This window comes from Schistocerca gregaria, chromosome 3 (assembly GCF_023897955.1).
Source record: "Schistocerca gregaria isolate iqSchGreg1 chromosome 3, iqSchGreg1.2, whole genome shotgun sequence".
In the NCBI taxonomy this organism is placed as follows: Eukaryota; Metazoa; Arthropoda; class Insecta; order Orthoptera; family Acrididae; genus Schistocerca; species Schistocerca gregaria.
The window spans coordinates 800,185,872-800,204,728 of NC_064922.1; positions in this window are offsets into that span (position 1 = coordinate 800,185,872).

An 18,857-nucleotide genomic window follows, 5' to 3' on the forward strand; every position below is an offset into this window, starting at 1 on the left:
GCACGCCCGCACGCAATCTATCGCGTTAATCTGCTCCTTGCCACGCGTGAGTATTTATTCAGAATTTACGTAAAGGGTATACCTTGCAGTATTTCGTAGCGTTTTTATAGCACTTTAGTATCTGACAGCTCTGATATTTTTTCTCCATATTCAAAACTATTTTTCCAAAAAAATACTTAGAGAATTATTGGCGTAACTGAAAAGTTCTAACGAAGCCAAGTGAATTGTTTTGGACGTCTTGATTGTTGTCAGGTTGACAAGGCAGGCAGGCTATGGCAAGACTAAAGTTGCTGACTTCGCGTTTTGAAATCCCCAGTTGGTGTGAGAAAAGAATAGATGCAGTTTAGTGTAGTCGGCGACATAAACATCTAAATCTACAAGATTACTCAACACTTGACATTTACGTGCCTGGCAGAGAGTTCATCAAATCACATTCAGGCTATTCCTTTATCGTTCCATTCTCGAACAGCGCGCTGGAAGATTGCACTCAAAAATCTCTGATTTCTCTTTGTTTTCTGAGCTCTGATTTCCCTTAGTTTATTATGATGATTATTTCTCCTTATGTAGGTGGGCAGCAACAAAAGTTTTATCTACTTCCGAGGGCAAAACAAGCAACAGAAATGTCATGAGAACATCCGGCTGCAACGAATTCATCTCAGTTCACGTATTTATCGGTCGCTCTCGCTCCATCAGTTAGCGATAACAGAAAATATGCTTGAGATTTTTCGATGTCCTCCGTCGTTACTATCTGATGCGGGTTCCAGGAGACGGCTGACAGGCGTAGCGCAAGCAGCCTCTTTAGCAGCCCCTTTGCAATTTCTCAGCTGAATTTCCTAGTTATGAGAGTACCAAAGGGAGACCTGCTTTAATGTTAAATACCATTCAAAATCCAACATTGCACAAAATATTTTTTTTATTTAAGACAACCGGTTTCAACAGTCGTAGCTCTCATGTTCAGGGCTTATAGATTTTTTTTTTTTAGTAAAACATGTGCATTTTACTCACAATCGCACGCACTTGACATCTTGTACATGAGGTTCAGTGTAAAATACACATGGCTTATTACCAAAAAAATGTATAAGACCTGAAGAAGACAGCTAAGACTGGTGAAACCGTTTACCTTGAATAAAATAAGTCTCGCGCAATCTTGGATTTTTAATGGTTTATAATAATTAGCTAAGTGTTCTGTCAATAAGAAGCTTGCATACTGCAATTGATTTGACTCGCTGACTATGTACTTTTGCTTGTTTCGAAAAGGTAGCCTACGTAATATGACACATTTCCGAATTGTAAAGTGCACTATAGCTTAAAGTGTATTTGTTACCGGGAGTAAACAATGTTATTCATTATATATTATTTAACGATATGAACACCTTCAGTACTTCTTATGACATTGGAGCAAACATAGCAGTTTTTACGTTCTCTCGAAACAGTTGAACTAAAAAGGACAGCTTCCCAGTAGTTCAAAAGGTGATGGCGTAGTTAGATATCGAAATACGGCTACATAGACGAAATTCTAAGACTTCAGATTTTTAATAAATATCTCTGCCTTACGTTCTCTTTCTCTATATACTTTAATATTTTTCGTGATATCAGGAAATAAATAAGATTCGTAGGGATGATTGCTGTTACAAAGCAAACGTCCATATGAGCTATACACATTCAGATACGTAGCAAGAGAGAAACAATTTGATTTGTCCTAAGGGGAAGTATAAACAGTAGCCGTTCAGTGTCTGTGCTACGGCATGAAAACGACGAGAAAAGTCATTCGCGGCGTAAGCGTTGGAATGCAAGCTTATAGCATTCCACTGTTCCAGAGTCAGCTTTTGTACAACCCATGTTAGTGGTAAGTGGCTCGCTGAAATCCGTTCTAAACAGGGATATCAACCTACAAAACGAACCACTAGATTTCTTTCGGGAAAAATGTTCCCAACGTTGTTTGGAATTTAATACTCCAGTCTCTTTGTTCTGCGGTATTCTTTTGATGGCATTCAATTTTTCAGCTAAACTGAAAAAAAGCCAATTTGGAATATTCAACATTATCCGGATTCTACATGTAGCTATTATTTCCCCCTCCCTAAACTCCACCAGTTTTCGCCTACATGTTACTCGTTTTATTTCATGTCATATTGTTCTAGGAATCCGCAGGTCGCTATAAAAGTAATGCTACCATTTCATGATGAAAGAAACTTTTACTACAGGCACAGGCTGTATTTTCAGTATTACACTACAGTGAAAAAAGACTTCATTCGGGAAATGAAATTTGTCTTCTGACGTGAAGTACCCACCTAGATGAAAACTTTTCAGAAGTTAATCTTCGCACGAGTCACCGAATATGACTGGAAAGATGAAAACTATTAACGGCATAGCTCTTTTTTTATGACAAAGTCTAGTCAGCATGAGAGCTTAACCAAATGATTATCAAACTCTTGAACTCGATACTATTTGAAGATGAGTTACATATCAATGAAAGCTTATATTCCAAAAGTTTCATAGACCTCATTACTTCCTCCAACAAACCTACCTCAAAATGTAGGCCGAATTAAGGAATATGTAACTTACACAGGAGCAGTCATTAATCCAGTCCACTGCTGGCCTGTAGACAGGTCAGATGAGACGTCTTATTCATATCAGAAGGTCCCTCCTCCAGAAACCTGCTGCTGTTACCGTACGCTTTTAGCCCTTTTTTCGGGTAGTAATGTAATAGAATGCCGTGTTATACCAAAAAGACGCAACTACAGATAATTAATTAATTTTTTTATGCATGAAACCAAATACATATACTAAGAGAATAATATATCATGATAGAATACAAAAGAATTTTAGCTGTGGACAAGAAGCATTTCATTGTTGTTTAAATTATTTTCTAGTACTTGAACAGCTCACAGCAGTCTTGTAACAGCTGCTAACTGAGTTCAAAGTTTCCGCGTGTGTGTTTTTCCAACAAGAATAGGAAGTCGAAGTAAACTAGAGATCACACTTTTTTCACAGTGGGAGTTACTCAACGGAATATCGTAAATCTGACCATTACGCTCTGATTTCTCACAATCTCATTAAACATCTGAAACCATACTCGTAAAATTATTTAGTTCAAAAGAAATCAACGTTATTGCTCTCTGACTTATCCAGGGGCATGGAAAAGAACGCGCAAGATAGTATGCAACCTTACGGAAATGAAAGATGTTAATGAGTCCCACTTAAGAGAATATATATTTTCATTATTATAGTTCCTATAGAACTGAATCCTGGCTACTCGAACTTTAGTAATTCTTTCCCTCTTTTTGTAGAAGAGTCATTTGCGAGAACCACTTTCTTTCGTTTCGTTATTCCGTTGGGCAATCGGTTTTTGTACCGCAACTGAATCTTTGGGTGGTGGGGCTGATCTGTCTCTTCGGCGGTCTAGTGGAAGCGGATAATTGCGACAGCCAAAAGATACGTCGAGCTCAGTTCGCGTCTCTCAGCAGCACTGATCAGAAGATGAGATGAGGTCACTGCTGTCGTTTTCATTCCAAAGAAAGGATTTGATCCACCTTTCCTAAGTAGTCTATTTTCTGCTACTCTCCTCATTTCCAAATAAGTACTGCAGCCTACATCCCTTTCACCCTATTTACTGCATTCATATTGTGGCCTCCCTCTACAGTTATTATCCCCTAAACTTCCTCCCCTGTTGTCTCAGAATGCACTCTGCCAACCGACCCCTTCATTTAGTCAAGTTATGCCACAAACTTCTTTTTTCCCCAACTCTGGACAGTATATCACTATTAATTACGCGATCTTTAAATTTCATCTTCAGCATTCGACTACAACACCATGTTTTAAGTTTCTGTTCTCTTCCTGTCTGCAATGCTTTTTGTACACTTTTCACTTAGACACAAGGCTACTCTCCTGTCAAACGCTTTCAGAAGAGATTTATTAACAGTTACTTTTATATTCGATGTTAACATATTCCTTTTGTTCAGGAGATACTTTCTTTTTATAGACCCGACCACATTTTATATCTTAGAGTGTAATAGTCCTCTCCCTCAAAAATATTTTTTATCAGCTCAAAGCTGTCATATGGTATCCATATGTGGTGGCATATTATTAAGCAGTTGTCATATTACTTAAAGTTAAGCAGTGGACCATCCAGAATGCAATAATGACCATATTATGAAAAGGATAAATTCATACTCATTATATAGTGGAAACGTTGAATCACAGCCGGCCGAGGTGGCCGAGCGGTTCTAGGCGGTACAGTCTGGAACCGCGCGACTGCTACGGTCGCAGGTTCGAATCCTGCCTTGGGCATGGTTGCGTGTGATGTCCTTAGGTTAGTAAGGTATAATTAGTTCTAAGTTCTAGGGGACTGATGAGCTCAGAAGTTAAGTCCCATAGTGCTCAGAGCCATTTTTTTGTTGAGTCACAGACAGGCACAACAAAAAGACCACTAAATAAGTAAGCCTTCAGCTGAAATGTCTTCTTCTGAGTTAGGAAACACCCACCCACCCTATCTCCCACTCTCACACCCACCCCCGCACCCAACCACTACCCCCCCCCCCCCTCCACACTCACATGCTAATGCACGTCTCACACACTTGACTACTGCCTCTAGCTCCCATGGCCAGACTATGAGCAATTGCACGTGACAGGAGAAGCAACCTGGGTGCCATGAGTAAGGAGGAGACTGCGAGGTGTAGGGATAGCCGGGAAGGGGTGGTGGAAGGTAAAGTGCTGCTTGTGGGAATATACAGTGACTAGACGGGAGAAGCAATCTGGGTGCCATGAGTAAGGAGGAGACTGCGAGGTGTAGGGATAGCCGGGAAGGGGTGGTGGAAGGTAAAGTGCTGCTTGTGGGAATATACAGTGACTAGACGGAGGCAGGACAGGGCAGCTAGGTGCAGCCAGGTGTTTAGACAGAGTATAGGTGGGGGGTTTGTGGAAAAGGAGAGAAATAAAATGGACTGTGGATGCCTTGGTGGAAAAGGGGACTCTGTAACTATGTAGATAAAGGACAATGGCTAAAGAAGGATGTGGCCTTGAGGATTATAGGAAGGTGGGATATATTGCAGGGAGCGTCTTGGTAGGAAGGAACCACATGGCACAGGCTGTAAAGCAGTAATTGAAATTATGGTTAGTATTCTCAAGAACGTTACGTGCCGGCTGTTCTTTGGCCACAATTCATGTGGATAGACAGCTTGTTGGCTATCATACACGCCGATAGAATGCAACACAGTGGTTGTTGCTAAGCTTGTAGATAATATGACTGGTTTCACAGGTAGCACTCCCTTTGATCGGGTAGGTAATGCTAGTGACCAGACGGGAGTAGGTGGTGGTAGGAGAATGTATGGGTCAGGGTTTGCACCTAGGTCTGTTCCAGGTACATGAACCATATGGCAAGGTGTTAGGAGAAAGGACTGTGCAGGGAAGGACGAGGACGTTGTGTAACTTCGGTGGGCGGCGGATTGTCACTGAGGGAGGGATGGGAAGGATAGTGGGTAGGACACTCCTAATATCAGAGCACGAAAGGAGGTAGTCAAAACATTGGCGAAGAATCTGATTTAGTTCTTCAAGTCCTGTGTGGTATTGATTCACGAGGGGAATGCTCTTCTGTGGCCACACGGTGGGAGTCTGGGAGTTGCTGAGTGACTTGGGAGATCTCTTTCTCTACAAGTATGGTAGGGTAGTTATTGTTTCTGAGGGCCTCAGTGAGACACCATTGGTATATTTCTAGCGGGACTGTTTGTCACTATAGATAGATCCTACAGCCTATGGTGGTTATGCTGTATGGGAGCGATCTCATAGTATGGAATGGTTGGCCGCTGTCGAAGTGGAGGCTTTGCGGGTGGTTGGTAGGTTAGATTACTTAAAATTATATGAAGGACATTCAGAAGTATCTTTCACTCTTGTTTCTATAACGTAACCACATCAACAAAAATGCGTTTCTCCGAGTGTTAGTCTGCCTGTATATAAAAACAGCTTCTAAAATCTATCCTAAAAAATAACATAACTCTGAGAGAAAAAGTTCAGTTCTTGCTGGTAAGAGAGCCAATAATTGAAACAAAAAGTGTAGTTAAAACAGTGGTTCGCTTTTCTGTTGTCTTGTTACTTTATGATCAAGTTATGTCGTTCATCTATGTTTCCGTGGCTAATTCCAGGTTTTTTAGTAAAGAAGAAGACCTAGTTATCGCGGAAAGCCACATTTACTCTATAAAACCTTCCACTGCGCATTTCGCAAACTATGCCTACGTCATGTGGTGAATTCACGTCAGTCAATGAGGCATGGATTTGTTTTGTTTGAGACTTTCTGGCGACCTGTGGTACTGTTTTACAGTGGAAGCCACAGAAGGGAAATACATACTAAAACTGTATAATGTAGTGTAAAGTATGATTTAATGAAAGAAAGTTGTTGCACTAACTTGTATTTACACCTGACATGTATAACGGTCACGGTGAAGCCCAACTTATTTTCTCTTATAATAATATAATTCCATAGAACTAAGTCGGTGTCATAATTCGCAACTCTTTAAAATCACCAGCGTACGTCAGATGATTATTGACTAACTACACATTAAAATGTAGTTCGACCAAGAGTATGCGATCGTTCGTAAGCTTGGCATAAATATTTTCCTTGAAATGTAGAATTTCAGTCATTAGATAATGTTTCTAAATTACTACAGTGTATTTACATTTTAAAATCCTCACAAAACATTTCTACACGATAGGTTAACATAAAGGAAAGAAAATGAAGATTTAAAAATGGCAATAATGACGTCACTGGTAACATAACAGAAGCTCCAGTTTGAGATGGACAGGCTGAGTAGTAGAGATGTGATTCACGGTAGAAAATATGAGCAAGTGGTCACAGCTCTTAAGGAATGCATTTTGGAGCCCGCTTTTAGTGTATATTTTTTTCTTCAATTGGTCCATGCCCAACAACAGTGGTGATATATGTGTTCCACTGTGAGAGATATCACAAAGATTTTCACATAAAACTTTCGACTCGGTCATTTCCAGATCATAGTCCCTTACCTCAAATAGATACAGTTATCTTTACACACCGTCCCTGAAAGCTTGTAACATCGCACGGAATCGTCCTGTGGAAATGAAAACCTGGATGAACAGAGAAGGGTAGCGTCGTTGACCTATTTGTGATTCCTGTATGTACGAGTAGCCCTTACATCTTTGTTGGTGATATGCGGATGACGGCAGTGGAATTCATAATTTATCAATTACCTGATTACTTTACTAGTGGATTAAAGAAACTAACCTCTATATAAAGTGCTTGTTCTCCATGGTACACATTAAACTTTATGATCAGCGGTGACGGAACCAGCTGCTAGGAGAAAAACTGCACAAACACTTACCGCTTAGACTTCAGCACGGAGAAGAATGTTAAACAATTGTTCGTTCAGTTTGTCTTGAATTCAAGTTGAAGAAAGTACCCTCTATAGTATTAATGCTTGAAGGAAATGTTTTCGTAACAGAAAGCACCGTGAATACAGTGAATTTGTGTCTGTATCCACACCAAGACTCCAAAAACTGCTATATCTTTTTGGTGAACGGTAGTTATGGCTCTTCTGCCCCTTCCTGCTCCACCGTCTAACAGTGCGTACGAAAAATGATTCTAAGTAATCGCTTGCCCGTGTCTTATACAGACGAGTTAACATATTTCCTTACATAGATCTGCTGATAACGCTCCCTTAACTATTAGAGTTTCAGGTAGTCGCAGGTCTGGAGCGAAACTAATCAATGTCTTGTGCTGATCACTGGAAGACAGTGGTTTCGCTATAACATAGAATTACTTAAGTTGCTCAGTCCTCACATAGGCTACATGGAGCACCAAATTTTATTTTATTTTTCTAACTACGGAAATTAATTAAATTTCCATTTCGGGATTGTAGCATATATTTTGCGCCACTTGCTCTCTAGGCACGGCTTCTTTTCATTTCTGAAAGCTGCCAATAGGTTTTTAGTATCTCGTTGAAGAAAACTGTTTATCGCAGCGTTCGCAAGACTTAGAGAAATAATAGTAATTCTTGCTACTCTTTAGTGATTTTGAACTAGAATATCTTTATGTTATGCTGTAGATGGCTGATGTACTGTACGCTATCGAATAAGCGACTGTTTACTTCCTCACAATAATACAGCGAGTAATTTCTTCCGATGTAGCTCTAGATGTACAGACGACAACGGCCTTAGTTTCATATTAACAATGTAGAGAACGAGAGGAAGAATGTGAAGAAGAAGAGCAGTAATGTGATGACAATGGTGGTAGATTCCCACTGAGGAAACGGCCCAGAACTCCAAAGCCTATGCCATCACCTGCTCTAAGTATGGTGCATGACATGCGTCAACGTGAGCTGATGAAGAAAACCCAGAATACTTGATTCAGGTGTAGCTTGCCTCAATGTAAGGGTTTCATGTTTATGTAGTGCAACTAAATGCAAAATATATTTTTATTTCACATAAAACAGGAACTTTTTTTCAGCAAATAGCAGAATGGACCACATACCCAGGGACTTCAAAAAGCAAATTACGTATGTTATCCCAAGCTAAGATTGTTGTGCAATAAGAGTGGCACATTGTCAGAACAGAGTACAGGGTCTGGGTGCCCTCCAGAGACAGTGCTGCTGCGCTGCGAGTTACAAGAGCATCACAGTGTCGAATTGAAATGCACAACAACTGGAAACGTACGTGCTTCAGAGTAGATTTTAGCTGGACAGTACGATTTTTGTGGGAACCAAATACACTACCGCGTCAAGTCGCCGTGAAAGAGTGTCAGTCATTTGACCAGGGCCGGACAGATCTGGGCGGTGCTGATCGAGAAATAAGACCATAGACACCAAAATCGACCATAGACGACAGTGTCTGGGCAGTCAACTGAACTGACTCACAGCAAACGCAGGTTTTTTGAGAACGAAGGCGTTCATGCAGTGTTTTCTATGGCTTCCTGACCAAAGAGTAGATTTCTATCGTTGAGGCACTGAAATGTAGGTATAGGGTTGGCATACGTACCAATACATCTGGGCCGTCACCGTTTTGGACCTTCTTGACCCGACATCCCTACAAGGTCCCATTTTCTTCCGGTTTTTGCAAAATACTGTTACGAGGTGGGCTCAAGTACTGAAACAAGGCCATCTGTCAGCGCTGCATGCAAATGCAGCCCCAGTTTTTTCATTTGTTGAAGAGGTCGTCTCACAGATGGCATTGCATGTTGAATTTCAAGTAGGCTGTTTGTGTGTTTGTATGTTGGCAGCGCTATATAGCGCTCTGCATTAATCACTCTGACAGCACTGTGTGCACTCTGTAAGAGATTCTGTGGCTGGGTGGACTCACACTTGGAGGTGAACAGCAGGCAGTTATGAAAGTGGGGAGTGAGTAGTTAGCAGTAATGAAGGTTAGAGGTCAATAATTAGCAGTGTTGGAGGTTTGCAGTATCAGCGCGAACGGACAGTCTGAATGTGTATCCGTCATGGAGATTTATTACTGATGATTATATAATTTTTTCGAACCGGTTGTCAGTTGATTAAGAATAAATCTGCTAAATACATTGTTTACTCTGCAACACATCCTTTCCTATGCTAACCACATGCCTATTAGTTGTTAGAGCCTTCAGTAGTATATTGTCTTCTGTAGCTGGCAGTATTAGCGGTTGTATTGCTGTACTGCGTGTTATGAAGATTTCTGTGAGGTAAGTGACTTATGGTGTGTATGGGTTATTGTTAGGATTTCTTCTAATTCAGGACCATTTTTTGTAATAATTATTTGAAGTCAGGTTAACATTTTCTGAGTAGTCAGATTGCGTTGCGCTTCTCAATTGTGGACAATAAATGTAAAGGAAAATTTTTGAGTTCTGTTAGTCAGAGCAGATTCTGCGGGTCAGAAATGAAATGATAAAGACTAGCAAAGTGGCACTTGCATTCAATCGCTCTCAGCAGTTTAAGTAAAAATTATTAAATTAAAAAGTTCCAGCACATCCTACATCGACGATGCAGGCACCGTCTAGACCTAGCGCCTTCATTGTCCAGTAGTGCGGGGCTGGAACTATTTAAGCAGCGCCAGGCGGATGAGCCGCGCAGCTCCTACTTGAATAGCGATCTGATAAGACGATTCCTTCTACATGTAATACTAACAACGAGTGCCAATTAGTAATGTCTGAAGTGTTTACAGCGTGTTTATAGGGCGTGAAGTGTATAGTGACGTGTACTTAGATGGTTGAAATTGTACTGTGGACCGTTTATTGTCTAATAAACTTATCACAAATTCCTAAAAAAATCTAAGGATGGAAAGAGAAAATGTAATTTTTCTGATGATTACACAAAAGAGTGGTATTTTGTGAAGGATGTACATACGGATCAGGAAGCGTTGTAGATTACATAGAGAAATGGGCTATTTCTTTTAATAAATATAAAGTGTTTGACTGGGTGACTCTATCTGAAACCCCTGATTGGATGATGACTGGAAACGTTATTATATACCAGACTAAAAATGACATCAAAATGTCAGTCGACAATTCCTTTAAGGAATATATGTGTCTGTAGAGCTTTCTAGAAACCAAACGTGACTCGGAAGAACACTCCGTGGAGGAAAGGTAGATTTACTTTCTTAAGGAAACCAAAAATTCTGAACGCAAATGCCAACTGTTAAAATTATGCGAGTATTTGGATTCCATCGCCCCCCCCCCCCCCCCACACACACACTCTCTCTCTCCAAGCGCCGCTGTGGGAAGTGTATTTTCGCTGATGTCTGCCCAGTGAGCTGATGAAAGAAATCGACTGCTGCCAGGGACTGTGGGATCAATCTAACGATGCCAGATGAGCTACAAGCTGACCTGCAAGGAGTTTTTTAACCAAGTAAAAGGTTAGAAAGACTTGCTGAAAAAGGTGGAATTTTCCGAAAAACCTGGTGTACCAACTACTTCTGCCGCTACAAGTTCCAGTAATTGTGTTCTACATAAAATGTAGTTACATTAAATAAATAATTCACTTCTGTACCCCAATCTCTGAGGTTCATGACAACGTCACAGCTAGATGTGGCAACCCTAGGCAAGTAGGAAGTTTCGACCGGGTTTACGGACCTCTGGTTATTCAAATTTAAACATTTCTGATTCTCTTTCTAGATGCAATAGTAAAATAATACTTTGTCATTTTCCTATAAATATATGGGATGGACGATGAGTAAGTTGCCTCTATTACACTTCAGACTTTGTTTGCCTAGCGCAGTGGCAGTTAGTTGTGCACTTGCGTAGTGTATCGTCCCCATAAATAAGTTGGCAGCGCCGGCCTGAGTGGCCGTGCGGTTCTATGCGCTACAGTCTGGAGCCGAGCTACCACTACGGTCGCAGGTTCGAACCCTGTCTCGTGGATGTGTGTGATGTCCTTAGGTTAGTTAGGTTTAATTAGTTCTAAGTTCTAGGCGACTGATGACCTCAGAAGTTAAGTCGCATAGTGCTCAGAGCCATTTAAGTTGGCAGCAGCAGCTGAGGTTGCAGCAATTGCAGCGATCGTTCTCTCGAGACTTTCCTGTTGGAAGGTTTCTTGTGCGGCGAGCGGGAGGGTATTGGCGTTGCGGTAGACTATTGTGGGAGTTTTGTCAATTGTTCTTACTCTGGTGTCCTTGGTGTTAAATCTAGCTGGTCTAGAGAGCAAAGCTATGTGCCTATGGTTTTCTTCTACCGAGTCCTCTTGCAAGCGATGAGAATGTTTGCACTACTTATCTGTTCCTGCGTCCTGATTACGTATGTTAGCCGAGTTATGTTAATTCCTACTGTGAACACAAGTTGGTCGTGCTTTTTTTCCTTTTTTTTAACATTCAAATTAATAGCAAGTGCTACCCTTGTGTTTTAATTATGTTGGTCGCTTTTTGTAAAAAACCTATTTCTACCTAGATGTTCTTCTTCGTTAACGCATGGTGAAAGACATCTATATGACAATGATTTTATAAAAATCCAAGAAAGCAACCATTTTTCAGTGACGCTTCTACCTGTGTGTCATTATAGGGAACCAGGCTCTTCTGTTAAGTAATCTGGGTTTTTATTGGTCGTCTAGTAACCTATTCAGTTCATTTGTCATGACGTAAACTAGCAATTGGTGATTATTTCTTAATGTTAGCTAAAAAAAATTCCTATTTTATTATAAGCTTTTTTTTTTTTTTTTTTTTTTTGAACCACTGTTTCAAATGAGATGCATCGGCTCCTATAGAGGAATACAGTTTGAATAAGCTGTGTGCCTGAGACTTACCTTGTTTCGGGTTTGTGTATTTAATATTTAAATATTGATGTGTTCACTAGCTGAAGATCGTAATTATTGTTGTGGTTTTTAAAATCTGTTAACTATAGTGAAATTTGTTACAATACCTTCTACAAATTTTTAGCAATTTATGGTAACTGTAAGTTCATTCTTCTGGAAAAGAAATACTTCGAAACTTGAGACAGTTCGGCTAAGACTTGTAACATAGGCTTAAGGCCTGAATAGCTGTTACCTAATCTCTATAAAACTGATGTCATTTTGAAAACTTATTTTCCTGGGTTACAGCCAGTGCGTGAAACTTCTGATTTGAAATGAGTGTCACTTGCTTTGCCATCAGACTGTCCAAATGTTTTTTTGGAGCATGATGCCATTACAATAAGGATATGTGATGCTTGTACCCTAAAGGATATCTGAGTTTTGAGCGTTAATATTAAAACCAAATCCTGGTGTAATAAGTTGTTTTTGGTAAAACAGGTACTATAGTTTCGGCCCAGCATCTGTCATTTTACACTACTGGCCATTAAAATTGGTTCATTGATCGTGACCGGGCCAAATATCTCACAAAATAAGCGCCAAACGAAAAAAAATTCAACGAACGAAACTTGTCTAGCTTGATGGCCTACACCACATGGCGTTATGGTTGGCCTGCTAGATGGCGCTGCCAGGGGTCAAACTGGATATCAACAGCGTTTTTTAAATAGGAACACCCAATTTTTATTACATATTCGTGTAGTGCGTAAAAAAATATGAACGTTTAAGTTGGACAGCTTTTTTCGCTTTGTGATAGATGGCGCTGTAATATTCATAAACATATGGCTCACAATTTTAGACGAACACTTGGTAACATGTTGGTCTTTTTATTAAAACACAGAAAGTACGTACGTTTCAACATTTTCTTTCGGTTGTTCCAATGTGACACATGTACCTCTGTGAACTTATCATTTCTGAGAACGCATGCTCTTACCGAGTGATTACCTGTAAATACCACATTAATACAATAAATGCTCAAAATGATGTCCGTCAACCTCAGTGGTTCAAATGGTTCAAATGGCTCTGAGCACTATGGGACTTAACATCTTAGGTCTTCAGTCCCCTAGAACTTAGAACTACTTAAACCTAACTAACTAAGGACATCACACAACACCCAGCCATCACGAGGCAGAGAAAATCCCTGACCCCGCCGGGAATCGAACCCGGGAACACGGGCGTTGGAAGCGATAACGCTACCGCACGACCACGAGATGCGGGCCCAACCTCAATGCATTTGGCAATACGTGAAAAGACATTCCTCTCAACAGCGAGTAGTTGGCCTTCCGTAATGTTCTGGCGTGCATTGACAATGCGCTGACGCATGTTGTCAGGCGTTGTCGGCGGATAAAGACAGCAAATATTCTTCAACTTTAACCACAGAAAGAAATCCGGGGGTCCGCATCCCGTGGTCGTGCGGTAGCTTTCTCGCTTCCCACGCACGGGTTCCCCGGGTTCGATTCCCTGCGGGGCCAGGGATTTTCTCTCCCTCATGATGACTGGGTGTTGTGTGATGTCAGGTTAGTTAGGTTTAAGTAGTTCTAAGCTCTAGGGGAGTGATGACCATAGATGTTAAGTCCCATAGTGCTCAGAGCCATTTTTTGCAATCCGGGGACGTCAGATCCGGTGAACGTGCGGACCACGGTATGATGCTTCGAAGACCAACCCACCTGTCACGTAATATGCTATTCAATACCACTTCAACCGCACGCTATGCGCCTGACATTCATCATGTTGGAGGTACATCGCCATTCTGTCGTGCAGTGAAACATCTTGTAATAACACCGGTAGATCATTACCTAGGAAACCAGCATACATTGCACCATTCAGATTGCCATCGATAAAATAGGGGCCAATTATCCTTCCTCCCATAATGTCGCACCATACATTAACGCGCCAAGGTGGCTAATGATCCACTCGTCGCACCCATCGTGGGCTTTCCGTTGCCCAATAGTGCATATTATACGGGGTTATGTAAGAGCTCTTAATGAATGACGCTTCGTCGCTAAATAGAACGTGTGCAAAAAATGTATAATCGTCCCGTAATTTCTCAAGTGCCCAGTGGTAGGACTGTACACGACGTTCAAAGTCATGGCCATGCCGTCCCTGGTGCATAGAAATATGATACGGGTGCAGTAGATGTTGATGTAGCATTCTCAACATCAACGTTTTTGAGATTCCCGATTCTCGCGCAATTTGTTCGCTACTGATGTGCGGATTAGCCGCGACAGCAGCTAAAACACTTACTTGGGCATCATCATTTGTTGCAGGTCGTGGTTGAAGTTTCACATGTGGCTGAAAAGTTCCTGTTTCCTTAAATAACGTAACTATCCGCCGAACGGTCCGGTCACTTGGATGATGTCGTCCAGGATACCAAGCAGCATTCATGGCACACGCCTGTTGGGTATTTTGATCACAATAGCCATACATCAACGCGATATCGACCTTTTCCGCAATTGCTAAACAGTCCATCTTAACACGGGTAATGTATCACGAAGCAAATATCGTCCGCACTGGCGGAGTGTTGATTGATACCACGTACTTATACATTTGTGACTATTAGAGCGCCATCTATCTCAAAGCGAAAAAAGTGGTCCAACTAAAACATTCATTTTTTTACGTACTACACGAATATGTAATAAAATAGGGGGGGGGGGGTACCTATTTAAAAGAAACTCAGTTGATGTCTGTTTGACCTATGGCCCTCTAGCGGGCCAACTATGGCGTCATCTGATTTCCGCCTTCAAGCCAGACGAGTTTCGTTCTTTGTAGTTTTTTCGTTTGATGCTTATTTAGTGAGATATTTGGCTCGGTCAATATCAACGGACCACCCTGTTTCAATCGACAAGCAAAAACCTTCTAGGGACACAACCCAGAGATACCAACTGTTCCTCACTGATATTGGCAGTGGGGCCGCACTAGTCGATACTACATCTGACTCAGTGGGTCTACTAATTCAATGTCGCCACGGCTCTGTTTCTTTAGAACAGCACGGAATCTGCTTTGACCTAGTTATGTAGGTCCACTGAACTCTACAAGCATTCCAATATTAATAATAAACAGATCTTTTCATTTACTTAGTATTTTAGCACGAAACGCATTCTTCACAGCAGACTTATGACACACCCTGTTATTATGGATTTCAAGTGTGAGTTTATAAATACAATCCATCGTATGAATCAAGGAAAACATGTCAATAGAAGGATAAAAAACCTATCTGAGCCTTGATGTGGCATACATGCTCCATGTTCTAATATACTGGTGACTCGCGAAATTGTGTTTGATTTACTATTTGAATCTTATTTTGATCCAGAATAATGGATCGAACGTCAATATAAGGTTTCCATTCACAAATTGTAGGCTTATCACTGAGGCGGTTGAGCTGGTGAAAGTTGTCACTAGTGGTATGTACAGCTAGACAGATAGGTTTTAGCTTCCCGCGAGACAGTCTACTGGAGTGGTTTGTCCCTGCGGGTGAGCCGTCTCTCCGACGGCTGGGGAGGCCCAGATCTCCCGCAACGGCAGTGCTGGCGGTCGGCTTATCTGGCCACTCCGCCCCGATAAGCCCTCCAATCCATCACGGGGCGAGCGGCCCCCACATTCTAATTATTTAATTGATCGATTAGCTGCCGGCGGGCCGTAGCGGCCCAGGGCAGGCGGCGCTCCGTCACGCCAGCGGTCGCCTTCGCGGTGGGACGCGATCGATCCCCGTTGGAGGACCGATGGGGTTCTGCGTCTCTCCTGTCTTACAGGCGATGCTGTAAGCCTACGACTCTACTCAGTGTAACGTATTGTCAGAGGTTCTGTCTCCAAATACGTCACTGTAAAACGTCGTAAGTGTACAGAATATGGATTACGCTGTCGGAGGTATGACAGAAACGACGCTTCGTTTTGAATGCTATAGTTTGAACAGGAAATTACGTATAACCGAGATGGAATTTTATTTCATACGTCGCTATCGGTGTGACCAATTCGCGACTCTGCTTTCTGGCTTCACTTGATATTATCAGATAATGTACCGTCGATTGAAAGGCCATATATTTAATACAAAATTAATCCTTAACATTTTAAAGTAAATAGACAAGTCTGTCTTGAATAAAGCAAAAGCATTAGGTAGATTCCATACGAATAATGATGCTGACGAAAGCGGAGGGCCTTATTTCAAAACAAATAAATGTATATTAAACAATTTTCAAACATAAGTGGTAAAGCAAAATAAAAAAATAATTAAAGTAATTAGTTTGAGCAAGGATCAAAAACACATAACTGGACGAACCCAGTGCAACTGATTGCACAATAATTCTCGGAAATACGCTACTGCCCATTAAAATTGCTTCACCACGAATATGACGTGCTACACAAGCGAAATTTAAACGACTGGAAGAAGATACTGTGATATGCAAATGATTAGCTTTTCAGAGCATTCACACAAGGTTGGCGGTGGTGGCGACACCTACAACGTGCTGACATGAGGAAAGTTTCCAACCGATTTCTCATACACAATTAGCAGTTGACCGGCGTTGCCCGGTGAAACGTTTTGATGCCTCGTGAAAGTAGGAGAGATGCGTACCATCACGTTTCTGACTTTCATGACGGTCTGAGTGTAGCCTATCGCGATTGCGGTTTATCGTATTGCAACATTTCTGCTCGCGTTGGTCGAGATCCAATGACTGTTAGCAGAATATGGAATCGTTGGGTTCAGGAGGGTAACGCGGAACGCAGTGCTGGATCCCAACGGCCTCGTATCACTAGCTGTCTAGATGACAGACATCTTATCCGCATGGATGTAACGGATCGTGCAGCCACGTCTTTATCACTTAGTCAACAAATGGGGACGTTTGCAAAACAACAACCGTCTGCACGAAGAGTTCGACGACGTTTGCAGCAGCATGGACTATCAGCTCGGAGACCATGGCAGCGGTAACCCTTGACGCTGCATCAAAGACAGGAGCGCCAGCGATGGTGTACTCACCGACGAACGTGGGGGCACGAATGGCAAAACGTCATTTTGTCGGATGAATCCAGGATCTGTTTACAGCATTATCTTGGACGCATCTGTGTTTGGCGACATCGCGGTGAACGCACATTCGGAGCATGTAATCGTCATTGACATACTGGCGTAGCACCCGGCGTGATGGTATGGGGTGCCATTGGTTACACGTCTCGGTCACCTCTTGCTCGTATTGACGGCACTTTGAACAATGGGCGTTACATTTCAGATGTGTTACGACCTGTGGCTCTACCCTTCATTCGATAACGGCAAAATCCTACATTTCAGCAGCATAATGCACCAGCGCATGTTGCAGGTCCTGTATGGGCCTTTCTGGAAACAGAAAATGTTCGACTGCTGCAATGGCCGGCACATTATCCACTTCTATCGCCAACTGAAAACGTCCGGTCAATGGTGGCCGAGCAACTGGCTCGTCACAATACGCCAGTCACTACTCTTGATGAACTGTGGTATCGTGTTGTAGTTGCATGGACAGCTGTACTTGTGCACCCCATCCAAGCTATGTTTGACTCAACGCAAAGCGTATGACGGCCGTTATAACGGCCAGAGGTAGTTGTTCTGGGTACTGATTTCTCAGGATCTATGCACTCAAATTGCGTGAAAATGTAATCACATGTCAGTTATAGTATAATATATTTGTCCAATGAATACCCGTTTACCATCTGCATTTCTTTTTGGTGTAGCAATTTTAATGACCATTATTTTAAATTCCAAATATTGATTGTCAGAAATTATAGTATTCCTCTGTCAGTCACGACGTATAAATTAATGTTCATTGTCCTGAATACAGATGAATAAAAATATCAACTACAGTTACAATTACAGCTCAGGATGGCTTATATCATGAAAAGATAAACTTCGTATAGTCTCTGAAAATCAAACGTTGGAAATTCAGACGAATAAACGAAGTCCGCATTTCGAGCTAACAAGTTTTGTTACAATTCCACTGAAAAGTTATGGTGTTCAACTCGTACTCACAAAATTATTGGAGCATGCAAGGCACACAGCTGCTCAGGTATACAGCCAAATGACCACCTCACCAACAACGACTGACCGACACACACCGACAGAATACCGTCTGCGTCCTACCAGTCAAACTGAAATACTTACTGCGACGTCACATGTAAGGTGTCAAGGAAATCCAACTACTTTCATGAAAACCCTGACATGATAAGCAAATCCAGTAGTATGTCACATAGCTCCGAATAAATCGTGACATTAAATTAACCAAAGTAATACGAGAAACGAGTGAGCAAATGGAATACCACAGACTAACACAAGAATGCCTAAATGCATGTGGTACCTTCCCACCGTGAGACAGACGCAGTTCCGAAGGGAGAAACGAGAACAGAAGCCGAGAGCAGACCCGTGTTAAGGTGGAAGTCCGTACGATAAGAGACAGACACAGATGTCACCAGCTAACCGATAGGACCACCCCCAGCCCATGTTAAAAGCTAGAGCCCTCCAGAAGAACAGTATAGATCTTACGATAACACAAAAAGGGCCCAGCCCAGCCGCAAGTTTTAGCTTGAGACTTTTCCGCGTCTCTGTTACGTTGCAAACTTTGAAAACATTGCCCCACCACGAAAAGT